This window comes from Rissa tridactyla, chromosome 6, assembly GCF_028500815.1.
Source record: "Rissa tridactyla isolate bRisTri1 chromosome 6, bRisTri1.patW.cur.20221130, whole genome shotgun sequence".
Lineage (NCBI taxonomy): Eukaryota > Metazoa > Chordata > Aves > Charadriiformes > Laridae > Rissa > Rissa tridactyla.
Genome location: NC_071471.1, coordinates 46,867,078 through 46,884,931, shown reverse-complemented (window position 1 = coordinate 46,884,931; position 17,854 = coordinate 46,867,078).

Here is a 17,854-nt window from a genome sequence, read left to right as displayed (position 1 = left end):
TAGCAATAACCAAAGAACATCCAAGCTCTCAGCCCCCACTGAGACAGAATTCCAGTGACGTGAAGTTTTCTTTTCCCCCTTACCATATGATGTGCTGTCTAGCCTAGCTCCAGGTTTAATGTGAATTAAAAAAAAAAAGAAAAGCCCCATTACAGCATGTCCTGTTACTGAAACATATATATGGCTTTCTGGAAATTACAAACTGAAGCATGCCGCTGGCAATGCTACATTTATTGGTCAGGTTACTGTATTTGCCTGCTTTTAAAAACACAAATAAGACAAAGGTTATTTAATTTGGGTCCCCGTTTAGAATGGAAGTCCCTGATTAGGGTGCAACTACATATTTCCATGTGGACATAAACCAACATGCAATCTCTGCTCCCAGGAGTGTGCTTTTGTTTGGCGAAATGAATCAACATTGGGAATTCTGGCAAACAGAATTAAGTACCACGTAGAAGATTCCCACTGTTATTTATTGGTCTCAAGTCAGGAACTGAATAAGGAATAGCTACAGTCCAGCCTGTGCGTTATTGCTACTAATTTTAAGATCACTGAAAATCATTTTTCTAGGTAGGAAATTGGGAAAAAATAATTAAAAAGAATTTCTATTTACATCAGCTTTCCTTGTGGCATTTCATACAGAAATACACTAGATCATGGTATAATGATGGGAGTTGGGTGGAGATTTTTAATTTTTCTTTTGGAATTGCTAAATACTGACAACTCCCATTCTGATTGAGCAGTGTCTTTTCAACATCTTTGGAAGGTTGGCCCTCACAGGCTTTTTGTAAGTGGGGGCAGTATCAGTTCTTGAGATTTTTATTAGAGCTGTCACGGGCTTTGGTGGTTTTCTCTATGTGCCAGCTGCCAGAATCAGGAAATTGCACCATCCATTCAGCTGCTGTTACTAAATAAGTAAATAAGCCTAACCCTTTCTGATGGGAAACTTGTGATTTGGCGAGGCTCAGAAACTGCTGATCAAATATAAAGGCTCCAAAGCTTATAATTTAAAAATTATATGTCCTTATGAATTTTGCACATGTAGGTTTCCATACTGAACAGATCCCTGCTTTGAATAAAGGTTAGAACCGAGTGTTATGCTTTTATTTAAGATTACCTCATTTTTTTTCTACATTGCGTTAGTGTCCACAGACTTCAGCTTTTCAGAGTACCAGTATTTCTCATGCCAGGTTATCTGTATTGAGATGATTACCTTTTTTCCTCTTCTTAATTCTAAATCTTAACTTTTACTCGGAGTGACGTCAGAACAGTCCTTGACTCTGATTCACTGAGAATCTTCAGCACTTGCATGCTCTGGAGCAGAGTCTTGAAATAGATGGCATAGGCTGTTGAAGAGCACTAGTTGAAAGAATAGATGAATATATAGGGACAGGGGAAAAGAGGAACACTGAGGAAGAGCAATATGAGATGTAGGACAGACAGCGTGAAGTGGTAGCCATTAGAGAAAGCCTTTAGGAAAAGGAGCACAGAGATGGACTGGTGGGGTGGTACAAGTAAAACTTTATGAGGTACGATATTGCTAGGTAGTGAAGTTCACTGTCATGGAGGGAGTTTTGTGATAAAGCTGACATATTGAAGATTTTTAAATTATCTAAAAGTACCCTTTTCTTCTGAATTTAAAAGGCATTTGGTTATTGTTATTGCCTCGTATAAGTCTTTTTAGTAAATTCCTAACACTTGAATGGTGATGAAACTTCTTATTAAAACTAATAAACTATGTCCTAAAACTTTTTTCTATGTATATCGATTACTTGGGTTTTAATGATAAATGAAGTACTGTTACAACAGAGTTCCTTTCGGTACTACTGATATATGAGGGGAACTTAAACTAGTTGCTCAGCTTCCCAGAGCCTCTGTTTTTCCATCTGTAACATGGTGATGAGTTTTCTTAGTTTTCATTCTCTGAATGAAATCACAAAGAACTTATTTTAACAGAATGTTTAAAATTATCTTCTTTCCAAAATAATTTGGGAAGGTACAGTGGATCTGTAGGTATGCTGCTATTCTCCTTTCAGGAACTCTGTATTGCCTGGATAGTAGTCTTTCTAAAATCTTTTAAAAGGTTTGTTGCAATATATTATAATTCTCTTTAGAGCTTCTTGACAGTCTTGTTGCAGTCATTTGTGAAGTTGTTATTCCTATCTGTAAGACTGGGAAATGGATCTGTCGGCGTCATGCTGTGCCTTCAGGTACTGATGCTTGGGTTTTCTGCTACTTTCCCAAGTAATCAAGGGTGAAGGCAGAGTGGCTGTGGCCCTAGAACTCATTGGAGGCAGTGTTCGGGACACAGCCTGACCTTCAGTATCCATCTGTAACAGCTGGAGAGAAATGGAAGAGAACATATTCCTTCTGATGTGAAATGACTGCCCTTTCCATGCAAGGCTAAGAAACTTGTTAAAGGGTGCTAAGCTACTCTGAGTTGAGATTTTTTGTTGAGGGATCTGGTAGGATGATAAAATGGGCTGAAAGGATTAGGAATCAAGAAGCATTTTGACTGTTCCCAGCATGAAGCTGGGTCTTCGTCTGTGCTTGGGCACATAAAAAGAACAGTTCTCAGTGCTCAGCATTTTCAGTCATATGCTGCAGCAGTATTTCCATGTCTATATTGCTAATAACCTGCACTACTAAACATGAAGGAAGGGTAAAAATCCAATTTCACTTTCTAGTAGCAGAGTGTTTGCTAAAGGCATTGCCGTTACCAGTACAACCGGTGTCTTTGCTAGCAGGGTGGGAGTAGCAAGGCTAGAGTGGAGGCAGCTACTCTTAACTCTCCAGCAAGCAACTCAGTTTGAGGCTCACCTCAAATTAGCGTCAGGGAAACTTTGTACCGTTTTGAAAATTTGTTGTGGGAGTGGAAGCTTATATTTATGTTGGATGAACATACTTTTATTTATTAAGAAGACTTTCAGAAGTTCCCGTTGCTGCCTGGGTTGTGGTTGCTGAGATTATGTAGTCAGGTGATGCTTTGTGCTCTTCCCTGTGAAAGAAAACGTTTGCTAAACTAAAGGCAGCCTTGAATTGGGATGAAGGTAATTTTCTTTTAGCTGATGTTATTTTCTTGCTTTCTGAAGAGTGTTACCCTCCTTTATACAGCCTCTCCACCACCTCTGCTACTGCTACAATTATAGATGTACGTACATAATACCCTCATGTTTATTGGGGGTGAGTTGTAATATGTATTTGCTCTGAGAGGCACCCTTCAGTTTCCTAACTGAAGTCTTGTCTTTAATTCTTGTGTGAAGATAACTATAAGCTATTACAATGAACTATTTAACTTATTGTCAGAAATGTTTAGATTATTCTGCTGTTATGAATGCTACTCTGTGTTTTTCTAGACAAATGAACACAGTTAATAACATTACAACAGTAAGGCGTTTACTATTTACCAAAAAACATTTAGCTCTGCTGTCTCTGGGGATTTATTTAGAATATCTCTATTTTCACAGCTGCAAAATACAGGTGGCGTGGGCTGTTGTTGAATGAGTATGACATGTTTTTCAAAGGCAGAAAAATGAAGTCAACAGTCACACGACTAATTGACAATCATTAGTGAGTTGATCTTTTGCACCAATTGTTGGTTTAAGGCTTGAAAAATCTATCATTATCCCTGACAGCAAAAATTAGCCTGGTGAGATTCCAGCTCTCAGTTGACTAATTAACTTCTCTAATGCTGATAGACTTCCACCAGGTACACCTAGGAAATATAGCCATGGTAGGAATCCTTGGATACTGATTCATTTGAAAGTAGTCTCTCTCGGGAACTACAACATCAGGAGACAGGCGAGCAGTCTATCAGCACTGAAAGTGTTAAGAAAGCACTCTCTCAGTTGCCTTAGAGAAAGGTGGTCATGCCTAAGCTAAAATATCTTATCAGAATTTCAAAAACTGACTTCTAGTTTAGGGAGCTAGCAAGCACTATCTTAAAAATTATGTGCAGCATTGTAGATGCTTCTGATTGGACTTTTCCTTGCAGGAGCTTCCAAGTTCATGGTACTGGTATAGCAAAATCCTTTCTAAAAAAAATGCCTCAAACCTGCAGTGTTTGTGTTTCTCCAATAGCTGAAAGTGGATTTGTAATCTTGTACTATTTGACTAATTTTGAAAAATGCATTTCTAACAGCAAAGTTATTAATGAAAAAATAACTATAATTAATAGAAGTGAATTGGGGCAGTAGAGGTAGAAATATAAAAATTAATTTTCAAGACAATGCGACTACTTCTGTGTTTCTTTAAATCAGAGTGACCAATTGACTGGTATTTCATAGCAAGAATGTAAAGGTCTTTCAGGCAAAAACTGACATTTACTGTCTTAACTGAGGATGATCCAGTACAAATGGCATGTTAATAATGGTAAATAGCAAAATGTTAAATGGAGGCACTACATGACACACAATATGAAGATATGAGGTGCGTCCATTTTATTTCTTTGGCTTTTTTTTTTTGCTTCGTGCAGCTGTAGTTCACTAAGCTGAGACTGAAACAGTGATACATTTTTTAATATTATCAAGTTATACAGCTTATACTCTGCACCCTGATGTCTTTTATATCATTTGGGCACTGGCATGGCTTCGTATTCTTATCTATTACTATCACAGACTTCCTCTGACAACCTAATGAGTTACTGTCATTAGTTTTATCTTTAATTTGACCACATCTGGGTGTTCTGCGGGGATGTGAAATTAATAATGTGCAAGTTCTGGAACACTCTTTGACATAACTTATCACTCTCTCACACTGTATTTTTAAATACATTTTTCAGTGGGAATATTAGTATCTAGTGGTCTTCAAACATGTTGGTACCAGCTTTCAATGTTGGTTGACTGAAGATATTCAATTGACAAAGCAACTTAATAAATGCCTGCTTCCATTGATATATTAAGAGAAATTAGTGGCAGGATTAAGTGCGGGGATATTTTTCTGTTTTCTTGTGATCACCCCCCCATGCCAAAACCAAAAAGCCGCCCCAAAACCTACAGCACGAAAACCAGTGTGATGATTCAAGCTTCAGGAGTTACCTTTAACTGATTGGGAGTTGCTGTTAGTGCACACCAGACCCAGTATGATTAGTCAGTGCGTAAGTCAAATGTGCCCCACGTCCTCGATGGGTGAAGCACATGTCCTACCTCAGAGCCCAAGGCAGGCTGCAGTGAATGAAAGGGATTTCTCTCAAAGGACGTTGGTGATGGACAACTGAGAATATTTGTTTGTACTTTCACCTAAAAAGCACATTAATAAAAGGACTATTCAGGCACAGTTTGGCAAGATTAAAGAAAAGGTGAGAGATGGGGAGGGTCTGGAGTCGATTGCACAGCCGCCCTGGTGCAGGGCAGGCCCTTCCCCTCTCAGCTGCGATGGACAGAGCAGGGCCAGACGGGTCACCCCGTTTGAATACCAAAGTATTTGAACCTATATCACCTTTAATTGTACATGTAAGTTTTTCATGAATAAGAATTGGCATGAGTTAACTTATGGTTAAGCACGTGTGTAAGTCCTTGTCTGAATTGGAGTTTAAAGAATTGAAGGAATCTAGTCTTTGTGCAATCTGAATTGATCCTGTCTGCTCATGAGTATGTAAATGGCTGGTCTGTTACAAAGAAACAATTTTAGTCCTTTATCTCGGAATGGCATAAAACTGTTCTTTGTCTATTCCATTCTTTCAGCTCAGCAATTTGTCCATGTGCCTCATGTATTTGCAGAAATCCTTACTGCCTAAGTGTGTCTTGCTTACAATTGGCTCTCTCAATTTGTCCTGCTGCCTTCCATGTATTTTTTCATTAGCCTGTGTTGGAGTAGCTGATTTATTTAATTTGGATGCATCTTTTGTAAGTCGTGGGTAATAACAAAGTCTTGTGTTGAATCCTACTTTAGTGCTTTAGGTGAAACCAGGATCAGACCCTCTGCAGTTACCTATACCCTTGATTTGCTACATGATAAGCACCACTAAGTCATATACTCCAAAAGTATAGGCTTTTTAGAGAAACAAAATGTGCCGCTTGAGAACCAGTCCCTTAGATAATTGCAGATGCTACATGGCATCTTGCTTCAGTACTAGGAGTTTCTGCATTCCAGCCTTGGATATATCACTGACTCACTACGTGATGGTTTATAAACATACCTGAAATGTCTCTGGGAAAATCTTACAATCTGTCCTTTTCCTCATTTGTAAAATAACATTTAAATGGTTTACTTCACAGGAAAGCTAGTTAATGCCTTGCAAAATTCTGAACGTTTAAAATTCTCTGTACTATACGTACTATTATTTAACTGAAATATATGAAGAAACACAATGTGCATTTTAATAATTATTCATGCAGCACCAATCAGTTCCTCTCTAGTCTCTTCCCCCCCAATTAATTAATTTCTTTCTCTGTGTGCTGTTTTAAAATTACCTAATTACCTGTAAACAAAAGGAAACATGTTTCTGTTTTTTAAATGGCAGATTTTAATTTTTACTAATCTTATTAAATAATAATATTAATAAGACTTAACAGTTCTCATACAAAGGGAGAGCGCACACTATAGAAAACAGGAATACATTTAACCAGTGTAAAACCGCTTGAGCCATTTTCATTTCCATTGTGTATTATGTATTTTTTTTTTAAAGAAGAAAATTAGACACGGGAGAATTAATTTTAACTTCATCACTTATGAATTATTAATTCCTTATGGCTGGAGTTATTTAAATACTGAATAGTAGTTACGCAAAGAGCAACTGGAAAGGTGTAGCTTTCTCAAACTTTGAGATTCTAAAATAACAGGCTGTTGCCTGCGTTTGTTTGTTTTTTAAAGGCTTATTTGGTTTGACAGTCACACTTCCATCAGTTTTCCCATGTGGATATGTACACTCTTACATGTATTCTTGCAAAGGTAGTATTGTAACTTCGATATTCTCTGCTTTTATAGCTACCTCTTGACCTCTTAGTCACACTTCAGCTCTTTTGTGTTTTAACTATATATTGAATATTTCTTTTTGGGCCACCAATATCTCAAATTCAACATCTCAGATTCAATTGCTTTCCTGCAGCTCTGCTTCCCCTTTCTGTTCCTCAAAGTGACTTCTGTGCTGCTGTAACCATCTGCTCATTCTTTCAGCCCTCCATTGATTGCCTGTTTGGTTTTCCATAAGATTCAGCTCCATTTGTTACTTTTTAGATTCTCAAATATCTGACTCCTTACTACTTCTCTGCTGTGTGGTTTGTTTGTTTTGTTTGTTTGTTTGTTTTTCCTTATTCTAGTCTTAACTGTCCCCTTGAGACTGTTCCTACTATCCCTTTACCCACCTCCTTCCTATTCTTGGCCCTTGGCTGTGTCTGTCTGGGGAGGTTTGTCCTTCTCAGATTGTTTTCATAGATTGATCAGTCTTTAGGGGGAGCAGATGTGTATAGATACTTGATCTAAAAATCTTTTTTGTCATAATTGTTCATACTGCTAAAAGAAATTTCAGTTTTATTTAAAGAAATGTACCTTTTTAACGTATACCTCTGGTCACTGTTAGAGTTATGTTTGTCATAACTCGTGCCTTAAAATTACGACTTCCTACATGAGTCTGTCTTTCCCATTTTTCCTGATGTGAACTGTTGATTATTCCTGGCTTTTCTTTTCTCTAATTTTGCAAAAGTTTATGCTCACCATGGAATTTTGGCTCAGTTTCTAGAGCCAGCGAGAAGTAATGATATTACCAAGCGCCCATATATCAGAGGAAGGTACAAAAAAGCCAGCTCTTATCTGCTGGACTTTATGCCATAGTCTTCAAGTCAAGCTATAAAAGTTCTGAGACATTAGTGACACTGTAATATTATAGTATTTTATGTGATATGGAAGCATCTGGGGATATCTGATAAAAAGATCTCAAAAGCTATTCAAGATTTGTACTAAATTGCAAAAGAAAGAATACAAGCATGCATATTATTCTTTCCTTAATGCCAGATGGATTAGTGTTATGATAATGAATATCCAAGGAATTAAACATGATTTGTCACTTGTTGCAAAATGTTGCCCAGAATAGTAATCCATCATTCCTTTTTCACAAAAGAAGCTTGATCTCTGAATGAGATCTCAGCGATATTACTATCTTCATAAAAATGCCTATTGCCACTATTAACATAAAAGCAGGCTAAGCCCTGGCAGTTAAACAGGAGTCGAGTCAGGACCTAACTAAGACTTTTAATGAGATTACACCAGTTTACAGTAATGGGTTAACTTTCCTCCTAGTTACCGTCATGCATGAGTATTCTATTCTTCCCTGCAGTGTGCAACAAGCAGATGGAATGGTCAGCAAGTCAAAATATGAAATGTTGGAAAGGTCACGATTCTACAGGATGCTGCTGTCTTTCTCATCTGTCTTACAATTAGGGTATCTTGTTCTTGTAGCAAGAGTCATAACGAGGACTGTAATGAATACAGCTTAGATCTGTTCCTCTCACCCAGAAGCTGAAAACAAAGGGCAGGTGAATTTGTACTAATGAGGGACAAGGCAAGGCAGCTTTTATTTACATGAGCAAATGTTTCTCATTCGTATACTCACACTTAGATTGGTAATTATTCAAGAAATAAAGGATTGCTAGGTGGACTCGTAAATAAGGGGGGTTACTCAAAGACTATTTTGAGTCTTAAACTTTTTAAGGTTGAAAAAACGTGGTTAATTTGCATTATTTAAAAAAAAATAAAATTGCTCAGGATTAGGATAATGGGCTTAGGTTCAGGAGACCCAGGTTCTGGCCGCAGAACTCACGTAAAATTTAATGAAGACTATTCCAAGACCATTGATGTTGGTGGAGGATTTGGGAAGGTATCTGTACAACTTCAGAGCTCTTCTAGAAATTACGAAGCAGTTGCTGAGGCAATTTCTCTATTACTGAACATCTGTGGCGTGACAGGCTTGGATTATGTGTCTCTGCCAGCCTAGAAAAATAGTAGGTTATTATAATTAAAAAAGTAGCTATTCAATGAGAACTACCTCAACCTGTTACTCTTAAAGGAATATGAGATACAGGGGTAGAACAAACAAAAGAGATAGTGGTCATCATATCAGGACTAAAATATTTACAGGATTCAGCTGTAGTGAGAGATTAGATTAATTCACATGAATCATTTTTGCTGTAGCCACACAGTGCCCCTGGGCAATCTGAGATGGCTGGAGCAGCTGACAAACCTGTAGGGTAAGTCTCTGCTGAGTAGGTGCAGCTACAAATAAGGCTGTTAGAGCTAAGATTTCAAGGTGTTGTATCTGTAAAGCTGCAACATTATTCTGTTTTTCTGCCTCCTTGCAATGTATGGAAAAGTACCCGTGAAAGATGGATAAGTTTGTGTATTCAGCCTTTATGATAGTTGCAAGATAATAAAGCTCAATAAGTTCATTCAGCAGCTCTGGCAGCACTACTGGAACCGTTTGTTTGTAAAATGGAGCAGCATTTCTTTCTGACATCCACTAACACCCAGAACCAACTGTGTTTGAAAGAAAAGGTGTCTTTTCCTTTGTGTGATCTCTGCTTTGTTTCAATATTCTGACTGTCTTTTAAACCATAGTTGCATAGTTTGGGTGACTTGTATCAGAGCTCCATTACTACAAATCCTGATGTCCGGTACATCTGTCAATCTGTGCAATATTCTCATAATTTACCAGGCAATGACTGATGGTCACAACTGCCATGCTAGTAAGCATCTTTCAATCACGTAAAGGAAAGTATAGAAATAATGTCATGAAACTTAGTTTAGTTTTGAAGGCCCTGTGTTAGTGTTACCTGGATTTTGGTAGTGCCTACTAATCCCCAGAAAAATTAATAATCATTGCCTAATGCACCTAAGTAGTAACAAAGAGAAGCAGAAATGGAATTAGACAGCCATCATGATTTCCCCATGCTTACATAGCAGGTGGGTGGCAGAACCAGAAATATAGCCCATGGCCCATGTTTTCCTGGTGTTTTCTGCTATCTATTCTAACTTTCACTAAAAGTATCTGGCTACAGTAAATTATACTGAATATATATTATATATTGAAGATTTTGTTCGTGTTGTCTCTGTAATAATTTTTAACGATATAATGTATTTTCTTGCTTTCTTGTAATTTATGGTAAAAGTAGCACTAAAATTTTTTAAAGCATGAATTAAACTGTAACATGTGAACAACAGGAGATTGATACACCACGGGCATTTTGTATAAATAGATACAAGACAACAAATACAAAACTAAATATTAGAAAGTTAATACTTCTAAAGAAATACTTCTAAAGAAAATACCGGTGTTCAGATTGCAAACTTTTTACACATCGTTCAATGCTGACTGGTTTTTATACACATCGCTTTGGTAGATTACCTCATGCATCAGGGAATGCAGTATACCTGGTGGAGGGCCTTAGAGACTGTAACCATGGAATGTTAAGGCCTTCTATAGCTAGATAAACATGGGCCATGTATATTTTATTCTGATTCATGGCAGGAGCTTTACACAGTGATAACATGAAAAGGTTCCAAGAGTGACTTTTCACTAGAGTTGCATAAGTTATTGGAGTTATGTCAATGGCAGAAATACATAGGAGTTTTGCAAATGTTTTTGTGAATGCTTTGTTTTTGGTGAAGAGGAAAAACATCAGAAGCTTACATAGATCAACTTTGTTGTGTTCAGGCACACAGTGTATATTTTTTGACTGTGCAGTTCATGGGAGGAAAAATGATGGATGATATACAAAAAAATTCTCTGCTGAGTTATGTTCTGCACTTTTTCTGAAAGCCATGGCATACCAGAATTCATTCTTGGTCTTTATCTCCCACAGCTCACAAGCTGAATCTCTGTGATTATATGTAAAGTCCTTTGCACTGCCATCAAAAATCTTGTAGCCAAATCAGGATGTATTTCCTACAGAACACCTGAAGATCAGTGGAGGGAATCTTTCCAATAACTTCAGTGGGATTTGAATCTCACTGTATCTCACTCTTTAAAGCATTACAAATAGAAGATCTGAAGGCAGGAGTGTATTTGCATAACTCCTTAACCCCCTGAAATGCTAGAGGTAGTTGAATTTTTATACCTTTTGACTTTCATGAGACTTTCATCCTTACCTCCTCCTTTCCTCTTATCTAGTCACTGTCCTCCCCAAGTTTGATTTCATCCCCCATTCATTTTCACTGTTTTATATATCCTTCTCTCTCTCTGAGGGGAGGAGGAAAAGGATCTGCTTAGCTTTACAGTGTTTCAAAAACAGCTACAGAGTGTGTAGAGCTAAATAACTTACATATTTTGCATGCTGCCAAGATGTCATCCTTTGAGTGTTCCCAAGTTAGGGATTTTTTTTTTTTTTTGAGAGCGTTCTTTTTAATACTTTGACAATGGAAGCCCTCTAAAAATCAAGCTGAGAACCAAGCTGATAAACCTTATGTTGATAAAATTACCACTAATATGTCCAAGATCTCCAGTTTTTCAGGGCTACTAAGTGGGAATGGACTCCACTGCAGGATTTGACCCTGAGTTTACATAATCCCTGAATGGCAAGGTGTATATTCTTACACATAAATCAGATCAGGTTAAATGAGATAAGCTAATTTTCTGCCATAATTAAACTAGTGAGAAACCCTTAGACTTGTATAGAGTCAGTTATTTACCTAGTTGGTTGACTGACTGACTCTTTGCTGTTGCATTAAGTGAAGGGGAAATACCAACATGATCTTGTTGGTCTTAGGTCACAGATGAAACAGTCTCCATAAAGCTTTTTAAGGTAATAATACTTGTTCCTCACTATTGTAGGTACGAAAGTATTAGTGGGAAGGTATCCTGATATGAAAGGGTTGCTTTATTAGGTTACACTGTTGCTGTAAATGTTTCCTAATTATCTCTGTTATGGTAGAAATCTGAAAAAAATGTAAATTGAGTGCTTTGCATAATTTATAAAAGCTGAATGTTTCCTAATTAGTTCTGTTAGGTTAATGATACCGCAGCCTCATTTTTCCATGGCCCTGAGCAATGACCTTTACCCTCCCCATTTTTAACACTTTCTTTTAGTTCAAAAACATGTGGTGACCTTCCTCATCTCAAATGATCTTTGGGAGACATAATGCTTTGGAAAATGTTACAAATCCCTTCTCCCCTCTCCCTTTGAAAGTAAAGAAATGGGCTGCTTTATGCAGGCAGAGTAAAAGCCTGATTTATACAGATCCTCTGAAGAATGCTGGTGAAGTGCATTCCTTCAGTGTTTTCATAGAAACTGATGTGAGCTGCATTAGCAGAAGATGTGAAAATGGTGAGGGTGGGGGAGAGAAAAACCTCTCTCAAAAGGATTCTAAAATAACATTTTGCATCCTCGAGTAATTCCCAGCTCTCCCTGGCAACCATTCATTTCTTCCGAACAGCAGAAATTTGCAATATGAAAGTGGATTGGCTTGCTTTTCCCATGGGGCTCTGTATCTCTTCATCCACCGCCTAGGGTAAAAAGCAATGCATACGTTTACAATATAAATGTGATTTAATCGACCTCCCTGTCAGCGAGAAATGGCAAGCATATCAAACAAGCCCAAGATGTTAGGAAGAAAAAATCATAAATTATTCCAGTGATGAGTTTCTGAGCAGCATTTTGGACTACTAGATGATTCTATGTAAAGCTGTTCCTTGAAACAATAATTAAGATAATTCTGTGTGACAAGGAGAAAAATGTTCAGCTTTGTATGAAATGTGCTTTATGTTCAGAAAGCTGAATGTTCGCTATATTGATCAGAATTTCCTTTAGTTGCTGCAATGCAAAGCTAAAACTAATTGAATCATTCACCATCTGTATTTCTAAGTCCTTATTTATTTTATCCTATGCAAAATCAGTTGGCTTCTAAATCAGAAAGCTGATATGTTCCTTTATGGGTGGGTCCCTGTGGGTGTATCTCTATGCATGTATGTTGTAGGGTCTTCAATAACAGTATCTCTCCGAGCTGTGAATACACAGGTATGTGGAAAAAGGAGATTTTTTAAAAAAAAATTATATTTATTGTTATTTTGATTTCCGTCGCTTGAAAGACACTTGAGTTGTCCTGAGAAGATATGCAAACAGGTTCTTCAGTGAGGAAGCGCTCATAGAATCATTGTGCCACTTAATTTACCTAAAAGAACCCCTTCTGGAATTGCTTCCTATTCATAGACAGAAATGCATGTTTTCTTTATATGGTTTATTCCTTAAAAATATAGGAAAGGTAGAAAAAGGAGTTTTTGCAGATGGGACAGTTCCCTACATCAATGTGATCATGGTTGGTTCCTCCTCTCTGCCTTCCTCCCCCAACAATGAAATTCTTTTTTTGTTTTACCAGGCTCTGAAGTCTCCCTATACCTTTTATTTATTTATTTATTTATTTATTTGTTCTAATACAACACGGATCAAGGCACAGGGACCTTAGTTCATGACTCCATACTGGGTTTTTCTGTCCCCTCCAGATCTCTTTCTGCAAAATATCTGGTTGTGTCAATGTAGGATTACTGGAGTGACCAAACTGTATTAAACTTGTGTGTACCAGAAAGATACTATGACTAGATTTTCAGATCATTTCCCCTTGCTGACTTTCACTGGTCGTTACTTTAAATGTTACACCATTGCATGTATCCCTTTGCTACTAATGTAGCACAGCAGTAGTTGGTGGAAAGCTTTATTTTACCTAATATTCTTAAGACTGGAGATTTGGCCCTTTGTTATCTCCTTTTAGTCTACTTCATCCTTTCAGTAGTGAAAAATGCTTCCTGTTGACCTCTCTCCTCCATTGCAATGCTTAATTTGTGCATTGTTTATTTTGGATTTTTGTCTTTTTCTGCTGTTAGGAACTTAGAACTTTATTTACAGTCTCATTCCCACTATTACTTGCTTCACATCTGCCCCTTGCAACTAAGGTTTTGGTTAAGAACAATTATGATCTAGTGGATTTTCCAAGTAATTTCCTACATTTTAATGTTTTGACCTGGTGTAGTATGTTTCTTTCGAACTCCTTTGACAGAACGTGTCATTTTTGAACTTTACACTTGGATTCTTGGCTCCAGCACACTTTGAATTACTGCCTTTCTCCCCCTCTTGTGAATAAATTATAGTTCCTACCTCTTAGAGGACTGTCATACTGTCTCCTCCACTGACCTCATGTTCTTAATTCACTTGAAAAATTCTTGTTATTTAGCTTAACCTTTTGTGTAGCTTTGCTTTCTTCATCTGCTGTGTATTTTCTTTTTGTGGTCTCAGAACTTCGATATATATAATCTTCCCAGTCTTCTTTTGTACCTGATGTTTTACCTCTTGAAGGTCTTTACCGCAAGGTTGATATCTCTAGTATCTTGGCAAGACTCCAGTTTAAGTAATTACATTCTGTCTTTCTAAATTCTTCTTACCCTTCCAATTGAATGCGATGGTTCCTCTCTTCCTGCCCTTCACTGTTGTGTGCATTGCTAAGCAGTCCCTGTGCTTCAGCCTGCAGTTTCCCTGCTATGTTGTCCTGTCTGATGTGTTTTGGGACAAAGGGGAAATTTAAGATATAATTTATCATTATTTTAACATGTAAGCCATACTTCCTTTATGCTTTACTTTTACTGATTTACAGGTTGTTCTTAGTGTTTCTCACTGTCTTTCCAACAGGTTTAGTGCCCTATTTGTCATACAGAACACTTGTGTAGTGCTTTGGGTCTTTTGTCCAATGCACGTTTCTCTCCCTTTCTCTCCCTTCTCCTGTCATGGGTATTGATCTCCTCCATCCTCTTCCCCCCCCCCCTCCCCAGTCTCTCTTCTGTGCTTTAAAATATTCTTTTTCTAGTGAAGTTCTCTCTGTTCGTACAGGGCTCAGTCTGCTCACAAACGAATGATGTGCACGTATATCATGTTCACTTCATGATTACATGTGCACAATACCTTTCCCTACGGTGTAGGACTCAACAGACTCTTAGGACTGTATGCAGACTTCAGTAGGCATAAGGTCAGGTCCATCCGGTTTTTGGTCTGTGTGTACAACCCTGGGAGCTGTCACTGCAGATGGATGAGGAGATTGAAATGTCTTGGATGACCACAACACCTGCGTTGTGCAATAAAGAGTAGGGGGTGTATGTCACTTATGGTCCTGTTCTTTCCAATACTGCTCCGAATTACATGTCTTGGTGCAGGAATGGATGCTGTAATGAGCTGTATCTCTTGGTACCAACCAACAGTTGGTACTAACCACCTGTTCCCAAAACGCTTTGGAGGCTGGGGGTTAGAAGTACACCCATGAAGATCAGAAACAGAGTCCTCTGTTTTGTTAGTGCATTGGCCTCTCAGAAAGGAAGGTGACCGTGCCACGCTGCTGAGTGAGTGTTGTGGCAAATGAAATAGTGCGGGACTGTCTCTTTCCCTGAGCTTTTAATCTTTTTCTTAAAGGAAAGTTTTCTTGTAAAATGTACTGTTACAATGAACAGATGCTAATGACTCCTGGTGCAAAACAGTTGTTTTGAAATGACATGCAGAATGAATTGGATGCTGATGTGGTGCACTAGGATGAACATATGGAGAAATCTTAAGAGCCTGGCTATTGTGTAAGAGTTTGGCTGATTACTTGTTATAACCTGTATGAGTCATGCCAGAGCCAGCAATAAGATAATGAGGCTAGGTAGGTTTGGAGCAGCATAAGCCTCTGGGACATCAGAAGGAAGTTGTTTCTGTCCTTCCAAACAGATATACGTTTTTGCTTAAGCAAGTACAGTTTGCGTAAAATGCAAGGTGTCTAAGAGAAGGCGGCTTCTGCTCTGCCAGGTATATGATTTTATAAGTGATGTAAAAGGTAGCAAAATCAATGGAAAGATTCAGATGCTGATTAAGTGGCTTAAAAACAGAACCATACTCATCAGAACACTTTAATCTCACAAAAATCTTGCACACAGAGTAGTTTAGGGCTCGTATTATTCTGTTGTTCTTTAAATTGGTGTCTGTTAGCCATCTGTGGCCATTGACATTTATCTACAGTTTCTTTGAGCCTTCAATATTTCTTCCTCAGAAAACCGAAAGACTGTATTAGTTCTTCACATTAATGTCAGCAGACCCTGTTGCAAAGAGTCTAATCTTGGGACTGGATCACAAAGAGTGTTCAAGAGCAAGGTATATAATTAAGGAAAAGCAATAATATATCTGTCATAACCATAGAAACAGTCTAGTTGAACTATAGGCATGACAGTATTCGTGTGACTTTGATGCAGATCCATGTGACAGTCAGAGTGTACACTGTGTGACTGATTCAACGATAATAATTGAAGACTTATAGAGATGCAAAACAGCATGGGGGAGAGCATAGCAAGTGGAAATTAAATATGTGGTGGGGAGATATGTGTTTCTCTTGCTAACTGGATTATTTACATATTCAATTCTAGATGTAGAATCTTCTCTTACTCAGTGAATCAACTGTTGCTAACAATAATGGGCTTCCCCCTGCCCTCCCCCAGAACCGTGGTTCAGGGAAGGAAAGGCTATGCTGTTAGAGTCGTTTATTGTCTTTCTTTTCATTTTCATAAAAACAGCCCTAAAAAAAGACAGAACTTACAAATCAGCATTAAGTAGTAGGAAAACAATCTACTTGAACAATAAACACTGCAGCATTGCTAAAGAATACAGTTAGAAACCTGGCGCATTGTTGATATTGCTGTGAGCAGATGGACTGTAAGCGCATTCACTGCCAAACCTCCCTAAACCCCACACACCAGACGTGGCTGCATGGCAGGACGTTTGAGTGAGTGGCAGCCTGCTAACTCCCCCCTAGCATTTGTTTTCTTAAATTCTGTGGATATGTAAATTTATTTTTTTAAAAAATATATATATATCCCCAACATCGGATATTTTTAAGATTCAGCTGGACAGGGTGCTGGGCCACCTTGTCTAGACCGTGCTTTTCCCAAGAAAGTTTGGACCAAATGATCTTTGAGGTCTCTTCCAACCTTGTATTCTATCATATAATCCTTATGAAACACTAATAGTAAGAGTGACCTCGTACTTAAGTCATATGGATAACCTGCCACTTTACCGATATTATTGATTGCTGATGCAAACTGTGGCCCAAATTCCGATTGTCACAGTAGTGACGGCAATCCCTGCCATGGGCGCTATCTCCTTCAGGGCAGGACTGAGAAGCAGACCTCAGCACCGCAGGGTGGATACAGAAGTCACTGTGTGTTCCTACCATCTGGTGGCCAGCAATTGTTTCTAAAAGCAGAATAGTGTTTCTCAACTGGTGGACTGTGGCACTTGAAGAACGAGGTTTATTTACAGTGGCTGTCAGGAAAAGTGAAAAGGACATTACCACAAGTCTTTTTATGATATAAGGCAAAACTGTACTCCTTCACACATCACCACCCTCAAGACCAAGTAACTGTGAGCCTGTTGCTGCATGCAAATAGTATTTTGGGTTTTTCTCTACAGTATGTTTTTATTCCAACTTGTGTAAGTAATGTAAGACTGTTGTGGAAAAAATCCTTTGAATAAGGATACTTTGAAGCAGAAGCTTTGTTCTAGAATAATAATTCTCATTAGTGACTGTTAAGAACAGCAAGGCCTCCTATGACTTGTTTAAACGAGTGCTGAAAATATACCAGGTTTTGGCATTAAGTGCCAGGTCTGGCACAAAGAACCACAGGGCTTAAAAATAATCCCATTATAGCAGCAGTTCATGACCTTCATTTTGGATGGCATCAGGCTGCCTGAGCCATTTCTAAATACCCTGTTGTGTAGAGTCTTTGATCGGTCGAGTGATGCCAACATTTTCTGTTCAAGCCTATTATTTCTAGTCCTCAGTAATGTTATTTTCTGATAAAATGCAAGTACTGCGGTGTCTGCGTTCTAGGAATATTTTTAGTTTTTAAACACTTTTGTTTTCAATT